This window comes from Hordeum vulgare, chromosome 1H, assembly GCF_904849725.1.
Source record: "Hordeum vulgare subsp. vulgare chromosome 1H, MorexV3_pseudomolecules_assembly, whole genome shotgun sequence".
In the NCBI taxonomy this organism is placed as follows: domain Eukaryota; kingdom Viridiplantae; phylum Streptophyta; class Magnoliopsida; order Poales; family Poaceae; genus Hordeum; species Hordeum vulgare.
The window spans coordinates 178,754,896-178,774,340 of record NC_058518.1 but is presented as its reverse complement, the minus strand read 5'-3'; the positions used below and the strand labels follow the sequence as shown (position 1 = coordinate 178,774,340).

The window sequence follows — 19,445 nt, the reverse complement described above, 5'->3', positions numbered from 1 at the left end:
CTCACCATGAAATGTCCACAAGGTATAGCCGGGAGTAAAACCACGCATCTGCAGGTGTTTACCCATTACATCCTTTGTCTTCGCGAATAATTCTGCACTTAGTGCAGGGGCACCATGTTTTTGGCTGGCCTTTAGAAAATTTCGTTTGCACGAATTCATAGGTTTTGCTCAACCATTCATCGGTCATATCTCTCTGACTATGGTGACAGGTGTACATCCATTCACGATCAGTCATTCTAGCAAGCTAGCTAAATAGTATCCACATATAAAACAATATAAATTATCAGTTCATTAAGTATGTTAAATTAATTATGGCCATTTTTTAATCATGGTTAATACATTGGGATGCACGACATGCACACCTACCAGCTACTAGGTAAAGATGGGTCCTAATCCCACCCGAGTATGTGTAGATTGGGTCATTTGCCCATGCTCTGCTCCCGACCCAACGCAAAATTTCGGCAGCACCTCCCCGCTGTTCTCCTGATACACGTCTCGGCAACTAACCGAGAGGATGTGTACCCAGAGAACAATAAGGAGGAGCTGTCAAAACTCTGCATGGGATCCGGAGCAAAGCGTGGGAAATGACCCAATCTACACATACCCGGGCTGTCCATGGATAACGTTGGACAATTCGAAAGAATCACCGTTATAAATATGCAAATGCATGCATATTTATGACAGGAACCCTTTCGAATGGGAGACGCATATTGGTTATGCCACAACTTTGCATTTTAATACTAAAAATACCTAGCTAGATAGTGTCATCAGCACGAAGGCCGGAACAGAGCAAAATAAAGGGGGTGGAGGAGGAGTTAACAAATGTGCTCATTTTCTAATGCAGGGGAGGTCATCGAAAACCAATCCCTTGCGGAGAAGCTATTGCACATTTAAATGCACTCAATCAACACAAATACACACTCGCGGTAATTAAATAATTGCTAACTAAATAATTGCTAACTAATTTTAACTTTTCTCCCCTTCTACTTTCTCTTTTTCCTTTTCTTCTTCTTCTTTCTCTTTTTCTACTCGTGATAATTAGATAATTGCTAACTAAATAATTCTCCCCATTCTTCTTTCTCTTTTTCCTTTTCTTCTTCTTCTTCTTCTCTTACAGCGTGTTTGGTTGGGGGAGTTGGAGGTAGGGAATGGGAGTTTAAGATTAACGAGACTAAAAATCTGTTGATTGGTTCAGGGACTTGGGATTTAACCAGGGAAGGGGAAGGGGAATTACTAGGGCAAACTCCCATCAATCTCTACCCTGGGGAGCCCTGGTAATTCAGCGAACGAATGGGAGTTGACGTCTGAAAACATATTGTTACTGATTTTGTGGCCCACCTACAGAAGCAAAAGAAAGAAAAAACTATGAACAAACTAGCTAAATGCATGCGGCAGCATAATTTCTCCTCTAAACAAACAGGCCAACGCTAACTACTTCCTAATCTACGTCAAATAGGAGCCCATCTCTCGTAACCTACCCTTCCTTTCTTTGTTCATGAGAATTATTCCCACAGATAATTCCCAACCAATACCAAACGCTGGATTGGGACTAAATAGTCCACTACCCATGTCCCTCGGCCAACTCCCTCTCACAAATTCCCAGTCCCTTTCCCATAAACTACCAAACACGCTAAGTATCTCCTTCTAATTGCTAACTAAATAATTGCTAACTAAATTTAACTAAAAATCTACCACTAAAAATCTACCATTAAGTAATTGCTAACTAAATTTAACTAAAAATCTACTACTAACAGATCTAACTAACATAGAAAAATAAACTAAAAAAGAAAAAAGGGGAGGAGGAGCTTACCGGCGAGTCGGGCGGGGATGGCGCGGGGCAGCGGCAGGGCGGGGTTGGCGCGGGGTGGGGCTGGGCTGGGCCAGCGCGGGGCGGGACTGGTGCGGGGCTGGCGCGGGGCGGCGTGGGGTGGGGTAGGTGCGGGGCGGCACAGCGGGGGCGGCGCGGGGTGGGGCTGGTGCGGGACGACGCGAAGGGGCGGGGCGGCGCGGGGCGGCACGGGGTGGGGCTGGTGCGGGGCGGCGCGGCGGGGCGGCGCGGGGTGGGGCTGGTGCGGGACAACGGCGGTGGGTCGGGAGAGCAGGGAGAGTAGGGAGAGCAGGGAGAGAAAACCGTTAGGGCATGCAGTTAGGTCGTGTGCACGGGGGAAACAACCGAGCTATGCCGTTAGCTAGCTGTCGGCAAAGACAACCGTTAGGCTTTGCCGTCAGCTGGATGTCGGCAACGCGGTGCCCCGTTAAGCCGTGGTCGGATGTGGGACCGGGGAGCTCCCTATGCCGTCAGCCTCCCTATGCCGTCGGTGTTTTTCGCCTTTGCCGTCAGCTGGCTGACGGCTTAGACAAAGCGGACGATATATATTATCTATGCCGTCAGCCTCTCCTATGCCGTCAGTACTTATTTTGGCTGAGGGCAAAGTCTCTTTGTCGTCAGCCCCGTGAAATTGCTGACAGCAAAGCTGAAAGCTGTCGGCAAATTATGTTTTTCCAGTAGTGATACTTGGTAAAAGGTGGATGGCTCGACCTTTCTAGCCTGGTGTTTTGTTCCACCTTTGCCCCTTAGTTTCGGCTACCGGTGTTATGTTCCATAATTGAGCGCTCCTAACACGACCGGGGTTGTTATGGGGACCCCCTTGATAATTCATTTTAGATTAAAGCTGGTCTGTTAAGGCCCAACATTGGTACTACATTTGTCCAACATAATAATTTTGTTAATACTGAATGGATACGGCGTCATGAACCCTAGGAGTAATTTTACATAATACAGGGGGACCGGTGCTGTTGGTGCTGGTCCAAAACATAGCACTGTGCGGGGCCAACCCAGGGCAACTTGGGTGATTTCTATCAGGCCACCGTACGCGTAGCTTATCCGTCGTGTCCTGAGAACGAGATACGCGGCTCCTATCGGGATCGTCGACACGCGGGGCGGCCTTGCTGGATTATTTTTACCTTTGACGAATGTCTTGTGCATCGGGATTCCGGTGATGCTTTGGGTAATCTCAGAGTTGAGGTTTTCCACTAAGGAGTCCGACGAGATCACGAGCTTCGTGATCGAGGATTTCTATGATGCTTGTGGTAATTTGTGATGGATTAGTTGGAGCACCCCTGCAGGGTTAAATCTTTCGGAAAGTCGTGCCGCGGTTATGTGGCAATGTGGAAACTTTGTCTAACACTGGTTCTAGACAACTTGATGTTAACTTAATTAAAACTTCCCAACTGAGTGCGTAACCGTGAGTGTCTCTTTCGTGAGTTCCTTCTCCGGTCGAGGACACGGTGGGGTTATGTTTGGCATAAGTAGGTGTTCACGATCATTCATTTGATCATAAGTAGTCACGTCCGCTATGCGTAGTTCATCCCCCTCTTCTTTCTTGTACTCGTAAGTTAGCCACCTCATATATGCTTAGTCGCTTGCTGCAGCCTCACCACTTAACCATACCTCATCCATTAAGCCTTGTTAGTCTTGATACCTTCGGAAATGAGATTGCTGAGTCCCCTATGACTCACATATTACTACAACACCAGTTGCAGGTACATGTAAAGGTTATTTGACGCGAGCGTGTTGACTGTTCATTTGGATTTGCTTCTTCTTCTTCTTCATCATCGATCTAGGATGGGTTCCAGGCCGGTAGCCTGGGATAGCAAGGATTGACGTCATTCTACTTTTCTCGATTGTTTTGGTCCATAGTCGGACCATGATCTTCTTCGTGATATTATGTATTGTACTGATGTCACTCTAATGTAGCTTGTGGCGAGTGTAAGCCAATTCCATATATCTCTTCTTTTCAGTATATGTACTTGTAATGATATCCATTCTTGCGAAACGACGAGATGCGCTTCTATCCCAGACGAGGGCCTTGTGCCAAATTAAGGATAGGGTCGCATCTGGGCGTTACATATACCTAATGCACCACTTGGTGTGGTGGCCTTATTTGGGGTATATATAATGCCCAAAACTTTTGGGACGAAATATGTAAACTTGACAATGCAATATTAACCAACATTAGAAATAAGCAGAAGTGGGTTTGGGGGGATTTGGACAAGTGTATATGTTCTCCTTGATGCTCCACTTGGCGTGGATGCATTATTAGGGGATTAGATCATGTACACAAAATTTTAGAATAGTTGGAGACACTAGGAAATGTAAAGTTGCTCAAGTTTAGATCTGGACAAAGAGGGTTTTGGGATATTTTTGTGAATAAAAACAAATGGGATTGATATGAAACTTGGCAAGATCATCACATATATCATGTGTGACTTTCTAAATTTTTTCTGGAATTATTTGAGAATATTTCTTATCGAAATATTTCAAATGCTTGAAAATAGGCACAAAGTGTTTTCGAGGCTTTTGTCCAATATTTTGAAAATGACCATGTGTTGAAACTCTTCTATATGGAAATTATGTCCATTGAGTTTCCCTAAATTTTCTTAAATATTTTTCAAGCATAAGAATATTTTTCCCTTAAAAGACTACTTCGGGACTGAGGAAGAGGTATTTAAGTAAAATAGGAAAATAACTTCTAAAATAAAAAAGATTGGTTTTTGGAAGTTTTTTTGATAATAGGATCCAAATAAAATATTTGTGGAAAATCATTTCTTCTAATTTGAGGACTCGTAGTACAAATCTCAATTCAGGGGGTTTTGAAAGCTTAAAGTAAATAAATTATTTTGGTGAAAATATTATTTTGTAAAAATAGGTTTAGGTCCTATACGAATGTTATGGTAATTAGGCAAGGATATGAGCCTTGAGAGAAGGAGAATGTTTGTGATTTAAAACCCAATCAAGCACTCAAGCACAAAAACAATCAATTCAAGCATGGGAACACAATATTTTTTTTTGTTGGGCCTAATTTTTTTGGCTCTAACAACTTTGTGAGGAGAGGCCAAACACAAGGTGTGAGAAAGATGATTCCCTCTCGCATGAGAGGTAGTAAGGAACTGCCATCTAGATCTGCTTTCGATTCACCCACAGTTTTGAATCAGCTTGCTAGACCACCTCTTATTGCTCGTCCTAATATGTCACATGAACTTGATGATGCCACCTCTGAAATTAATGATTATACTACTGCTATATTGCATGGAACTGAAACTTTTCCACTAAATGAATTACTTGATGCTCATCTTGCTTAAGATAGAGAACTTGAAAAGACTAAAAGTGATGAAGAGTTTGAATCGTCTACCACACCTTGCTCCCCTAATATATATGAATGGTCTTATGTACCTGAATGTTATGTTATGGATGGGGAAGTAGCTAGGGACTTTCTTTCTTGTGAAGATAGAGATGATTTGAAGAAACAACTCTCAAAACTAAAAGAAAAATTTATGATGGAGAAAATGAAACATGATCCTAAATTTGCCACTTCTCATATACTTGTCACTGATAAGGACTATGAATTCTCTATAGATTCTAAATTGATTCATATAGTTGAGTCCGATATTTTCCATTTTAATAAAAATGAAATTGTTGTCGAACACCTTATGAAGGTGAATGATATTGTTGCTTTATTTACTAATGACGAAAATATGTGCTACTATTATATATTTAAGCTTTTTTCCTTTCTCGCTAAAAGGCTAGGCAAGGAATGGTTCCTCTCTCTGGCTCCTGGTTGTATGCATAGTCCCCAGGATATGCTTTTTTACTTTTTCAAAAAATATTTTACTGCTCATAAGAAACAAGTTGCCTTACAGGAAATGTTTAAATTGTGCAAATAGAAGAAGAGAATCCCCCTCAAGCTTGGGGAGGGTTCTCCAGTTACCTAGAGCTTTGCCCTATCATCCTCTTAAGAAAAATGAAATTGTTGATATATTTTATAATGGGCTAATCAATGCTTCTAGGGACTTCCTAGATAGTTGTGCTAGCTGTGTTTTGACGGAAAGAACAGTTGGACAAGCTGAAGAATTATTGAATAACATATTGCAAAATGATGATGATTGGACACTCCCTAAATCACCTCCGGAACCTAGTCAAAAGAAGAGATGTATTCTATTCCGCATCCCTGAAGATATGCAAGAAACAAAAGGATCTATGAAAGAGAATGGTATTAAAACCAAAGATATCAAGGATTTACCACCTATAGTAGAAATATAGGTAGTATAGGTAAATTCTCTCCATTCCTTTAATGAAAGTGATATACCGTATTAAGAACCCTAGTCAATGCATGGCTGAATTTGATAATTACGTTGTTAAGAAAAAGCACTTCAATAATCAAATTAAGTATCAATTAAGACGTAATGCCATGATGATACACCGCTTAAGTGACTTGATGTTTAGAATTGATAATGATGTGAAAGGTCTAGGTAAACATGCTTCTATGTTTCATGCCCATCTAGACCAAGTTGCTAAGTCACAGAATGATTTTCTTGCTGAAATAAATAGTAATATGAATGATCATGTTTTTAGAGTAATGCTAAAGGAGGTCGCATGACTCACGAACTCTTCACCCTGAAGGTCATCCTAAAATAATAGAACATGATTCTCAGAGAATCATTAAGGCTACACCTGGTCCTTCTAAGAATAAAAAGAAAAATAAAAATGATAGGACTTTGCATGCTCCTAGTGAACTTGTTATAGAATCGTAATGATGTTTCTATTTCTCATGCTCAGGCACAATCCGGTAATCAACATTAACTTAGTGATAGTAATAATGATAATAATGATGATCATGTAGAAGATCCACCAGATAGTAGTATGGAACCTAATAATGATGTGGAAATAGAACCTACTGAAAATCCTAATGACCCACCTCCTAAGAATTAACATTATGATAAAAGAGATTTTGTTGCTAGAAAGCATGGGAAAGAAAGAGAGCCATGGGTTCAGAAACCCATGCCCTTCCCTCGTAAGACTTCTAAACGTATGGACGAGGAATAGTTTGAATGCTTTGCTCAAAATGATTAGACATGTCTTTTTGCGCACTCGCTTGACTGATATATTGAAAATGCCTCCTTATGCTAAGTATATGGATGATATTATTACCAACAAAAGAAATACTTGAAACTGAAACTGCTACTATGCTTGATAATTATTCTTTTGATGGTGGAGTACCTAAGAACTTGGGAGATCCTCGCATACCCACTATACCTTGCTCTATTAAAATAAATTATGCTAAAACTGATCTATGTGATTTAGGAGCCGGTGTTAGTGTTATGCCATTCTAGCTTCATAAAAGATTGGATTTGAATAACCTCACACCATTGAGATATCTTTGCAAATGGCTGATAAATCCAATGCTTTACCTATTGGAATTTGCCAGGATGTTCCTGTTGTGGTTGCAAATGTTACTTTCTTAACACGCTTGGTTATTCTTGATATGCTTGAGGACGACAATATGTCAATCATCCTTGGTATACCCTTTGTAAATACTGTAGGGGATGTCATTGATTGCAACAAAAGAAAGGTAACTTTTCATGTTAGTGGCAAGGAACATACCGTGAATTTTCCACAAAATCAAACTTTGGTTAATAATATTAAAGTCATTGAGCCTATTGCCATGGTTATCATTGGAAATTTTCAAATCCCTCTACGTACTGGCAAGAAAAGATATTACAATCTTATTTTTGGGGAGATGCAAATCCCCATTGAGGTACACAAAAATTCTTTAATTTCATGTCAACCAGAAATAGTTATTAGTAAGACTTGATCAACCTTATTAATGAATCGTTTTTAAGACATGTGATTGATGAATTGAGTATTCACAACTATCTGTACCACAAGTTTATTCCTTGTTTTCCTTAGTTAAGAAAATTAAAATTTCATAATTATCCAGTTTCCTGAGATTTTCGTGCAATAGAAAAATGACCCAAAAATAAAAAGTCTTAGATTTCCACAAAATTTAACATGAATGTTTCAAAATATTTAAGAATTTTTGGTGCAATAATTCAAGCGGGGAGGTGCACCTATGGGCCACAAGCCAACAGGGTGCGCCCACCCTCCTAGGCGTGCCCTTATCGCTTGTGGGGCCCATAGGCCCGCTGCCTTATCCCTTCATCTCATTCATCACCTACTTCCAGAAAACAATTCTATCTCTCTCTCTCTCTCTCTCTCTCTCTCTCTCTCTCTCTCGTTCCTCCTCCAGAAATTGAAATTTCAATCTCTTTGCTTGGAACTCCATTTCTGAAACTGTTTTGAGCAATTGCTCATTGATATGTGACTCTCCCATTCATCCAATTAGTTTTTTCCTTAGTGGTTTGTATTTTGCAAATTTTATGCACTTGGTTATACTCAAAATGAGCTTGCATGTCTACTTCTTTAAGTTCCAAGTAGTGGTAATGGTTGATATGTCCTCTATGCATCCATATGAGTACTTGCTATCAATCTTGCAAAGTTTTACTTACATAATTTTTTGGTCCCAAAATTTCTGAAATTTGTTAAAAGGAAAATGAATTTCTTAAGTAGAGCTTCTCCAAGCCAGAGTTTGAAATGAGTTTTGGCAAGGATCTTGGACCAAGATGTCAAAGTTCCTCGCAACACGGAGGCTAGGCCATGTGTATGGCCACATACACCTTTCATGATTGAGGCCGGTTTTTATCAAGAGTTCATGCAATTGATTGGAAATGCCGGGTTAACAAACTTCCTCTCAGATGAATGTGACCAATACTATCTCCTTACTAATTCATTTGTGCAAAATTTCTCCTTCAGTAATATGCGTGATGCTCCCATGGTTCGTTTTAATTTTTTCCTAAACATTATGAGTTACTTCTCGGTAAATTTTGTGAAATATACTTGTTTCCCTTTGACGGGGAATGCGTGATCCTAGGCCTGAGGAATTTAATTTCCTCCTCACCTTAACTGTGGGAGAAACTAGAGGCGTATCAAACGCTAGGGCCTGTAGTTTGCATTTTCTGTTTGTGCACTATTCCTCCTTGTTTATAGGAAAATGCATAATTGCTATGGAAGAGGGTGGTGGCCTCGGTGCCCCCACCCTTGCTGTTTTTTCTCGTGCACTTTATGGTGATAACACTTACAACTTAGGAGCTATTGTTGCATGTCGCTTGCATCTTAACCAAACTAGAGGCACAATCATGGTGGTATTTATTCCACAAGCTTAGCAAAGCGTTTTCTACCTATTGCCTAATGTTTATCTTGATCACCAGTCTATGATAGAGCAACAATTCATTGAGGAACCTTAGCCATCGCATCACCTTCGTTACATTCTACTACTTAGCGTGAAGACTTGTGATATTATTACCTTGCCTGCACCTTGTTTGTTTAAGCATCATGTCGGGCACGGTTACACCATCATGCTAACATACAAAACTGCTTATCAAAATGAGTTGGCTGCTGCGGAGGCCGAGGCCCAGGCATGGGATGCTTAGGTGCCGGAGATACAATATTTTCCCAGACCTCACGACTATTATTAGTGGTGATCACCAAGCTAGGCAAATGCCTAAGCTTGGGGGAGTACGTATTTCTCACCGACAGTGTTGTCAATCCATGATAGTTTTATTTTTCCTCCTTCTTCTGTGTTTGCAAAATTTAGGAAATACAAAAATATTTCTCATTTGTTCTTGTTTTTTTCCGTCTAGTTAGTTGTAGTACTAAAAATGAAAACCCAAAAAGATTTCTTTTACTTGTTGGGAGCTTTCCCATGCAGATATTTTTTCTCGTTTTTGGTTTTCCTTTGCTTTTCCGCTTCCTTGAGAAAAATCAAAATATCCAAAAATATTTCAATGTCATTCTCTAAATTTATTTTATTTTATTTGAGTCGACGAAAGGAGACGACGACGATGAAAATGTTGAGTGGCGCTCATATGCATTATTGATGATCTAATATTACCATATCTTCTCCTTTGCACAAATAACTTGTAGATTCTAGCTTAGTCCACGACATACCTATACTATTATTATTATCACATCATTTCAGTGTGCTAGTGAAAGACAATAATTATGATATTTGATGAAGTGATCGTGGCAAAGAAACGCGTATCAACTCTTCTTGTTTTCTGTTTTTGTAAATTAGTTTAGCTCGTTCGATCTTGATTGAGTATATCATGAGCGAACATGTTTATGAAGACAATTAGATATTATAGTTTCTAATGCCATTCTTAAATAGATAGGAGTGGGTAATGATTTATCTTGTGTGTCAACATGCATTAAAACAATTACTATGTGGTATGCAAGTATGGTATTTCCCTCTGAGTGATTTGAGCGGATTGACTTGGCCCATGTGCAAACATGTAGTTGATTCAAAACCAGTGCAACCTTCATGATGTTTAAATTGTGGGTGTTCATATCCTACTCATGCTAATGTCCAATGTTAATTATTCACAATGCATGTATGTGACCGTTTTCTCTCTCTAGTTGGCCGCCTCCCAATCTATTGCTAACCTGCATCTATATTAAGTGGGAGTGTTGCTTGTGCATCTAAAATACTTAAACCCATTTATTACACATGAGTCCACCATACCTTCCTATATTTGGTATTACCCTGCTGTTCCAAGTAAATTTTCATGTGCCACCTCTAAATATTCAAATAAATATTTGTTTTGTGCACTCGTACGACTTATGTAGCAACGAGGCACTCGGTATCTTCCATGCTAAGTAAATTATTGACAAGAAGGTCATTTATTCGTCGTCATTGCACGAGAGATGATGGTAAAAAGGATGCCCAGTCCCGCATAATCAAATTTAATATAAACAAAACTCTTTGGGACATTGATATGTTGGAGGGCACCCATGAATTCGGTTAGCTATGGCCTTTGAATGGATGGTGAATAGGAGTAAACTTTACAATTCTGTTTGGGAACCACCAATAATGAGTTTAGCATGGAAGATACTGAAAACCTTTGTGGCTGCTTGAACCTTAGAGGTGCTCTGGATTTATGTTTTGTGGTCTCAGAAAGGGCTAGCGAGATACCATGTCACCATATTATATCGTAACTATTTTGAGAAATTGTTGGCATGTGAGATATCTTAGTATTCCTTGCTAGTTGTTTATGTATTGCCATGATTGAATACGATCATTAATTGTTATCATGTATATGATTACTTATGAGTTATGCTGAAAACCTGAACACTAGATAAGCATATATATGGCAACGAGTACAAAATGGTTTGTAAAAATTTTGTTTATCACTTTCAGTTTATCAACTGAATTGCTTGAGGACAAGCAATGAGTTAAGGTTGGGGGAGTTGATACGTCTCCAACGTAATTACTTTTCCAAACACTTTTCCAAACACTTTTCCTCTTGTTTTGGACTCTAATTTGCTTGGTTTGAATGGAACTAACCCGGACTAACACTGTTTTCAGCACAACTACCTTGGTGTTATATTTGTGCATAAATAAAAGTTCATTGAATTGGACAATTTTTTTTGAATTATTTCTGGAATATATAATGAATTATGGAGCAAATAACCACAGGAGGAGGGTTTCCTATGGGCCACAAGCCAACAAGGCGCGCCCGTCCTACCTAGGGACGCCCTGATGGCTTGTGGGGCCCACGTGGATCCTTTAACCCTAATTATAGTCCTATAAGTTCACATATTTGGAGAGAAAAATAAGAGAGAATATTTCATCACGTTTTACGAGAGGGAGCCACCTCCATCTCCTGTTCTTCCTCGGGAGGGCTGATGTGGAGTCCGTTTGGGGCTCTAGAGAGGGGGATTCGTCCCTGTTGTCATCATCAACCCTTCTCCATCAACAATTTCATTGCGCTCACCATTGGGTGTGAGTAATTACTTAGTAGGGTCACTGGATGGTGGTGAGGTTTCAATGAGATTGATCATGTAATCGTGTTAAGTTTGACAGGTTTTAATCCCTAGTATCCATTATGTTATGAGATTGATGTTGCTATGACTTTGCTATGCTTAATGCTTGTCACTAGGGGCCGAGTTCCATGAGTTCAGATATGAAACTATTATTTTTTCATGAATATTAGAGTGATTTGGATCCTATCTTGAAATTTGTAGTCACCTATTACGTGTCTTGATCCGCATACCCCAAGGTGACAATAATTGGGATTCTTTCCGGCGATTGTCGTAGTTTAAGGAGTTCATGTATTCACTATGTGTTAATGCGTTGTTCTGGTTCTCAATTTAAAGGAGGCCTTAATATCCTCAGGTTTCCAATAGGACCCGTTGCCACGGGAGGGTAGTAGAAAATATGTCGTGCAAATTCTTATCGCAAGCATGGACGACTATATAGGGAATACATACCTATATTATATTGATGAATCAGAGCTAGTTCTGTGTCGCTCTAGTGTGTAACTGTTACATGATTGATGTCATCCATATCTTTCCAACTCTGATCCATGTCCCTATGCTTTACAAATACTCAATCTTGTGAACATACTACTATCGCACCTGCTACTCAATTACTACTGTTACTGCAGTTATCAAAATTGTTGCTATCACGGTTACCGCTACTACTATTATTTGATGTGTTACTAAAAATTTCCTGTAGAAAGATATCCCAAGTGTAGTTGAATTTAAAACTCAAATTTCAAGGCCTATATATATTCTTTGGCTCCCCTTGTGTCGAATAAAAAATTAGGGTGAAATACTACCCGTGAAGACTGTCGCGATCCCCTATACTTGTGGGTTATCAGTCTCCAACATCCTTTACACACTTGGACAGTGCCATAATAATGAAGATCGACACACTTTTACTTACTTACAACTCGATATGAAAAACTCCTATACAAGATGACTCTATATGAATGCTTTTAGCAGTGTACCCGGATGTGCAATGATCTTGCATCACATGTAGGTAACAGTGAATGATTAATACTTGTGATCTCCGTTGGGTTTTCCATGAAGAGGAACGGGTTATCGCAGCATAATGTGGGTAAGTATTTCACTCCGTTATGAAACCAAGGTTCATCAAACCAATAGGAATACGAGCCACAACCGTCTTCAGCGGCAGCACAGAAAAGAACAAACAACTTGCACCCAACGCGGGAAAGAAGGTTGTCAATCATCTTGTCTTGTTATTTGCAAGCAAGTGAGGTGTGTAGATAGTTGTAGATAGCAAGATAAAATAAAAACAAGTAAATGGAAGCAAGGTATTGATGGTTTTATCAATATGTTGCGAATAGAGCCCGGGGAATAGTTTCCCTAATGGTATCTCTCATGAAAAAAACATACGATGGGTAAACAAATTACTGTTGGACAACTGACAGAAAAGCGGATAGTTATGCGATAGTCACGATAATGATCATGTGTATATAGGCATCATGTCCATAAACAAATAGGCCAACTCCTCCCTGAACCTATTACTATTACTCCACTCACCAACCGCTATCCAGCATGCATCTAGAGTATTAAGTAGATAAGAGCAATGCATGGCGAACAATGACATGATGTAGACAAAGTAAACTCAAGCAATATGAATGAACCCCATCGTTTTATCTTTAGTAGCAGCAATAAAATGACGCATCTTGTCCTCTTCTGTCACTGGGATATGGAAATTCACCAGGTTAAACCTACCAGAATTCACCTCTCCCACCAAAGAAATATCGACCTAGTTGGCCAAACTATTTCAATCCCAACAAATTAATATTTAGAAGAGACCCAAACATGATCGAAGGGAATTTCAAAGCTATCATAATCACGCACATAAGAATCATATTAGTATTCAGAGGAGCCTCAAACATTTACCATGAATAATATGAAAATAAACGCACAATTCATTCGATCCCAACAAATGCACCACACAAAAGGAATTACATCATATGAATCAAAGCGAAGATGCGATGATCATTGTAAAAGAGTGAGAGATTGCCATCTAGGTACTGGCCAAGGACCTGTAGGTGTGTGGTGAACTACTCACACATCATTGTGAGGGCATCAAGGTTGATGAAGAGGCCCTCCGGGATTGATACCCCCTCCGGCAGGGTGCCGAAACGAAACTCCATATGGCCTCTCATTGGAACAAAGACTTGCGACAATGTAAAAAGTGTTTCGGGACTCCCTCTAATGTTTTTAGGGTAGATGAGAATTTATAAGCCAGAGAATAGAGTCAAATGGTCCACGAGGGAGGCACATCCATCAGCCCCCCGGCCAGGCCACACCGTGTTGGCATGTGGGCCCCTCGTGAGGCCTCCAACCTTGTTTCGATGTTCGTTGGTATTCTTTTGGTTCAAAAAAAACACCAAAACATTTCAGGGCAATTGGAATTTGTTTGGTATGGAAAACCTGAAAATAGAAAAACACGCAGAAAACAACAATTGGCATTAGGCACTCGGACAAGAGGCTAGTGCTCAAAAATAATATGAATTGGTAAATAAATACCCCAAAATATTCTAAAATTATAATATATCAGCATGGAAAATTAAAAAATTATAGATACATTGGAGACGTATCAACGATGTGTGCACCACAAATACTAAGTTAACTACATGATCATGCAAAGCAATATGATGATGAATACACAAGTCATGTGACGGGACATTGGAAGTTGCATGTTAATACATCACGGAATGGATATGTAAATGACATGATTGGTAAGTATGGTGTATCTTCTGAGGAAGATATAGGGTCGCTTATGTGCGATAGAGAGTATGATATCATGGGGTTCAGATGCAGCCGCGAAGGCTGCACCGACCCTCGAGGTGAGAATGGGCAATGCACTGTACAGTAGAGGCTAGCAATTATGGAAAGGTGAGAGTGTGCATATCCAAGGATTCACATTAGTCATAAAGAACTCATATATTTATTTTAAAGCCTATTAGCTCTCTCGAAGCAACTTCCTCCACATACCGTTAGGGAGGAGGTTGGTAAGAATGCTCACACATCATCACCATGCCATAAGCAATATTTAGATGAGTAACTACCAACATGAGTTAATACCAACATTTCTACTAATAAATGATCATGTACTCATGCCCTTTCATATTAATACATAAATATAATTAATAACATGATTTAATACCAACTTGACGTGCGGCGCTAGTCACGGGGCCTCATGCCCATCATGTGGGTGACGTGTCCGCTTGGAGGAACATGACTAAGGATGTGCCAGCCAACACTAGCAAGGAGGTTTTCCTCTTTGGTGATTAAGGTGTAGCGCCACGTAACCCTCCAAAATCAGGTTACAAAAGCTTACCATTTTGATGATAGAATATCACGACGGATCGACGCGCCAATGCGAAGGTCATCGCCGAGCCCACGACCACGTCATGGAGATTACTTTAGCATGCGGAGACCACCTTTATTAAGGATAGGCCAGGCTCGTCTACTAATGAAAAATATTTAGATGAGTAAATAATAACATGATTTAATACCAATATTTCTACTAATAAATGATCATGTACTCATGCCCTTTTATATTACTACATACATATAAGTAACCCACAATTTTCTTTCAGTGAGCTACATGGAAGTTTTTATTGTATCCCCTTTGAAAACTTATCTTTTTTGGACTAGTCTTACAACACCTGCATATTACCATTACTATTTCGTACAATCTCAACAAGATTTATGTGAAGCATGAGAGTACAATTGTGACACCCCTGGTTATCAGCTACAATAACCCATGTAATTAGGCAACAATAACGTGTGTGGTTAAGCTAGAGTCATCAAAGTGGCCAAGCTAATCATTTTGCTAATCAGTGCTTGATCAATGTTAGAATCATATCTCATTTCAAATTCTATTCTAATTCAATTTCCAGTAATAAGTGGATTAAATAATTTGGGTTACATGAAAAATAAAATCATGGTTCAGTTGCAAATATTCACCAGATAATTGTCAAGGTGAATCCAACATTTTTGTGAGTAACTAAAGGCTTTGACCATTTAAAACAGAGCCCAAAACTACTATTTAAATGCCTTCTAAATTATAGAATTTCCAAAGTACGTTAATTATTCCTCAAACTTTTGTGGTAGTACCCAATATTACCAAATAAATATCAGGCTAAGTATCATAATTTACAAAAGTTATTTGGTGATGAAAGAATTACAAAATAGAAACTAATAAAAGAAAACAAGAAATGGGGAAAAAAGATAGAAAAGGCTGACTATTGGACTAGGCCATAAGTGCATAGTGCATAGCCCAGCCCAACACCCCCATCTTAATCCTCCTCTGCTCATCCCGTACGGCGTCGACGCCCGTGCGTCGTCCTTGCCGCGGATCGGCCATGTGACGGCCACCCCTCAGCTCCCCACCGACAATAAGAGCTCCCCCACGGCCCCTTGACAAGCCCTAGATCCATTCCTACTCTCCCTCATGCTGCTTCCACTCCCACGTGCTCGGCCGAACCACCACCGCCATGGCCATCGTTGATCGCATGCTCTCAAGCCACCCTATGCCCTAGGACCGAGTCCAGGAGGACCGCTGTCTACCGCTGCGTCCACCATGCCCAGGAACTTGAGCTCTCTGCCTCTGCATCATCGGGAATCATCGTCGACGTCCTCTGCAACCTGCCGGCTGTTGGCAATAAGCCACGGTGAGCGCATCATGTATGCGTGCGCGCGTGAGCTGGCCGCGTTGGGTCCGTGGAAGGTGTCCCTGTGAGTGTTTAGGCATAGTCTGGTTAGTGTTCGACTTGCCGGATGTTCTGGCCATAGTCCGTGTATAGTCCGGCTAGTTTACAGGCTGTGTGCGTGCGTGAGTGTGTGTGTGTCTGTTAGCTAGATAGACAAGGATGTGACCGCATCGCCCACACTGGAAACAACTGCGTTGTTCGCGTTGGAGCGCGACAGGTGCGCTGGCTGGGAGTGCGAGACGTGTTGAGCGAGTCTCGTGGTGGATTTCGTGGCTCCATGCACGAGGGCGGACGACTCGGCAGGAGAACGCTTACGTGCGTGTAGACCTCGCTGGAGTTGGTTTCGTAGGCGTTGCGTCTCTGTAAGGCTATAAGTGATGATGTACTGCTCTTGTGTGTGGTGTGGGTTGAGTTCGAGCTCAAAGAAAAACGTTGTTGTTGCGGCGGGCATTCGTGCGCCAAGGAAAACCATCGTGTCATGTTCCTTCTTTTTCCCTCCTTCTTCCTCCTCGGTACGAGCCAGAGAGAGAAGTGTGCAGAGAGACAGAGAGAGGTAGACCTAGGTGCAGGGATCTGCACCAACAATTGGTATACAGAGCTTCGGTTCAGGAGATCACCGGGGACCATGGCGCTCGTCCCACGCGGCGATCGGTGTCGATGGCGATGCCGATGCTCACGCCGGACAACTACACGGTGTGGGCGATCAAGGAGTAGGCGATTCTCGACGTCCACACCGTGTGTGAGGCGGTGGTGACGGGCGACGCGGCGGTGAACGACAAGAAGGACAAGGTGGCGCGCGCGATGCTCCTTGGAGCGCTGTCGGAGGACATGCTGCTGCAGGTGGCGACGAAGCTCACCGCCAAAGAGGTATGGGACTCCTTGAAGGTGAGGTTCGTCGGCGCCGATCGTGTCCGCGTGGCGAGGTTGGTGATGCTGCGCGGGGACTTTGACCGCCTGAAGTTGGTGGGCGGTGAGGCGTTGGACGCATACGCCGAGAGGCTAGCAGGGATGACGGCGTGGTTCGCGAGCCTAGGGGAGACGTTGGGCGACGAGGTGCTCGTGAAGAAGCTGCTGGACACCATCCTCGATCGGCTGTTCCCCGTCGTTGCCGGCATCGAGCAGTTCTGCGACACGGCGACTATGGCGTTCGACGAGGCGCTCGGGCGGCTGCGCGCGTTCGACGGGCGGGTTCGGCGTCGTGGACAAGACGACGACGAGCGCGTGGGCGAGCAGCTGCTCATGACGGCGGCGTAGTGGGCAGCGCGGGAGCGCGGGAGCGTCGACTAGGCGGTGCTTGGGACGGCGACGACGACAAGAGCGTGGCGTCGAGCAGCGGCGGGAACCGCCGTGGAAGCTGCTACAAGTGCGGTGTGCGCGACCACTTCAAGAGGGACTGTCCCAAGCTGCGGAGGGAGCCAACGACGGAACGCGCGCTGCTGCTGAACGTCGTCGCAGTCGAGGACGACGGGCTCCTCTAAGCCATGGCTTAGGGGGTGAGTGTTGGCAATAAGCCACGGTGAGCGCAGCCTGCATGCGTGCGGCCGTGAGCTCGCCGCGTCGGGTCCGTGGCAGGTGTCCCTGTGAGTGTCTAGGCATAGTCTGGTTAGTGTTCGATTTGCCGGATGGTCTGGCCATGGTCCGTGTATAGTCCGACTAGTTTACAGGCTGTGTGCATGCGTGAGTGTGTGTGTCTATTAGCTAGATAGCCAAGGATGTGACCGCGTCGCCCGCACAGGAAACGGCTGGCTGGCTGAGTGTTGGAGCGTGTCGTGTTGGAGCGTGACGGGTGCGCTGGCTGGGAGTGCGAGACGTGAAGAGCGAGTCTCGTGGTGGAGTTCGTGGCTCCATCCACGAGGGCGGACGACTCGGGAAGAAAACGTGTACGTGCGCGTATACCTCGCTGGAGTTGGTTTCGTAGGCATTGCGTCACTGTAAGGCTATAAGTGATGATGTACTGCTCTTGTGTGTGGTATGGGTTGAGTTCGAGCTCAAAGAAAAACGCTGTGGTTGCGGTGGGCGTTCGTGCGCCAAAGAAAACCACCGTGTCCTGTTCCTTCTTCTTCCCTCCTTCTTCCTCCTCGGTACGAGCCATAGAGAGAAGTGTGCAGAGAGACAGAGAGAGGTAGACCTAGGTGTAGGGATCTGCACCAACACCGACAACCCGCTTCAAATTCATTGCCCCTGCTGCTCCTAAGACAGAGAAGAGCCTCCGTATGCTCCCACTACGAGCTTCCACTTTAATGTCTTCCTCAATCCATTGTTGTTGCAAGCCTCCTTGTTGTCCCTGTAGACACCCGAGCTCGGCAGCGCCATGGACGACGGCCTGCTCGATGCCGAGCTGCCCGAGCCCCTCCCTGCTAGCCTCCGTGCTCCTAGTGCACCGTAGAAGCCGTACAACCTGTTATTCCATTCGATAGCACCTCGTAGCAATGTGCCTGTGCATGTCCGGACCCCGCCGCTACCTCGCCTCGACGGCGATGTCATCTCCGGATGTTCCAGCCCGCGCCCATGCTGCTGATGGACGCGACACACCATGACCGTTCGAACTGGACCCCTCGCGCTCGATTTGGAGGCCTGTGGCAAAATCCCACGGCCTCTCGTGCGTCGCCATCGTGTTTTGCGGTCGGCGGCGGCTTAACGCCAGCGTCGTTGACATGTCTAGGGTTAGTCCCCGCCCTATGCAACTAACTACTAGGTCGCATTTGCTAATTAGCTTAAATTAAATAAACTACCTATTTAACTAACCTAAATAGTGTGTGACAATTGGGCCCCACACCCTTAATTAACTTGTGTTTATTTTAAAACACTTAGATTAGGCCTCTGTCACTGACATGTGGGGCCCTACCATTACTCTACTGGATATAGTTGGCCCATCTGGTTTGCTGACTCAGCACAGGCCCCACGAGTCAGTTTGTGCTGAGTGGGTGGTTGACCTAGTCAACTGGCCCCGTGTCAACCTCTAGTGCACTACTGGGTGCACTCGCCCGGGTGACCTAAACTTTTCCCAATTA

At 42.9% G+C, this 19,445-nt stretch overlaps 1 pseudogene; it reads right to left on the bottom strand.

Moving 5' to 3' along the window:
• Positions 1-17,120: 17,120 nt before the first annotated feature.
• LOC123397832 lies at positions 17,121-19,045 on the bottom strand (annotated as a pseudogene).
• Positions 19,046-19,445: the final 400 nt, after the last annotated feature.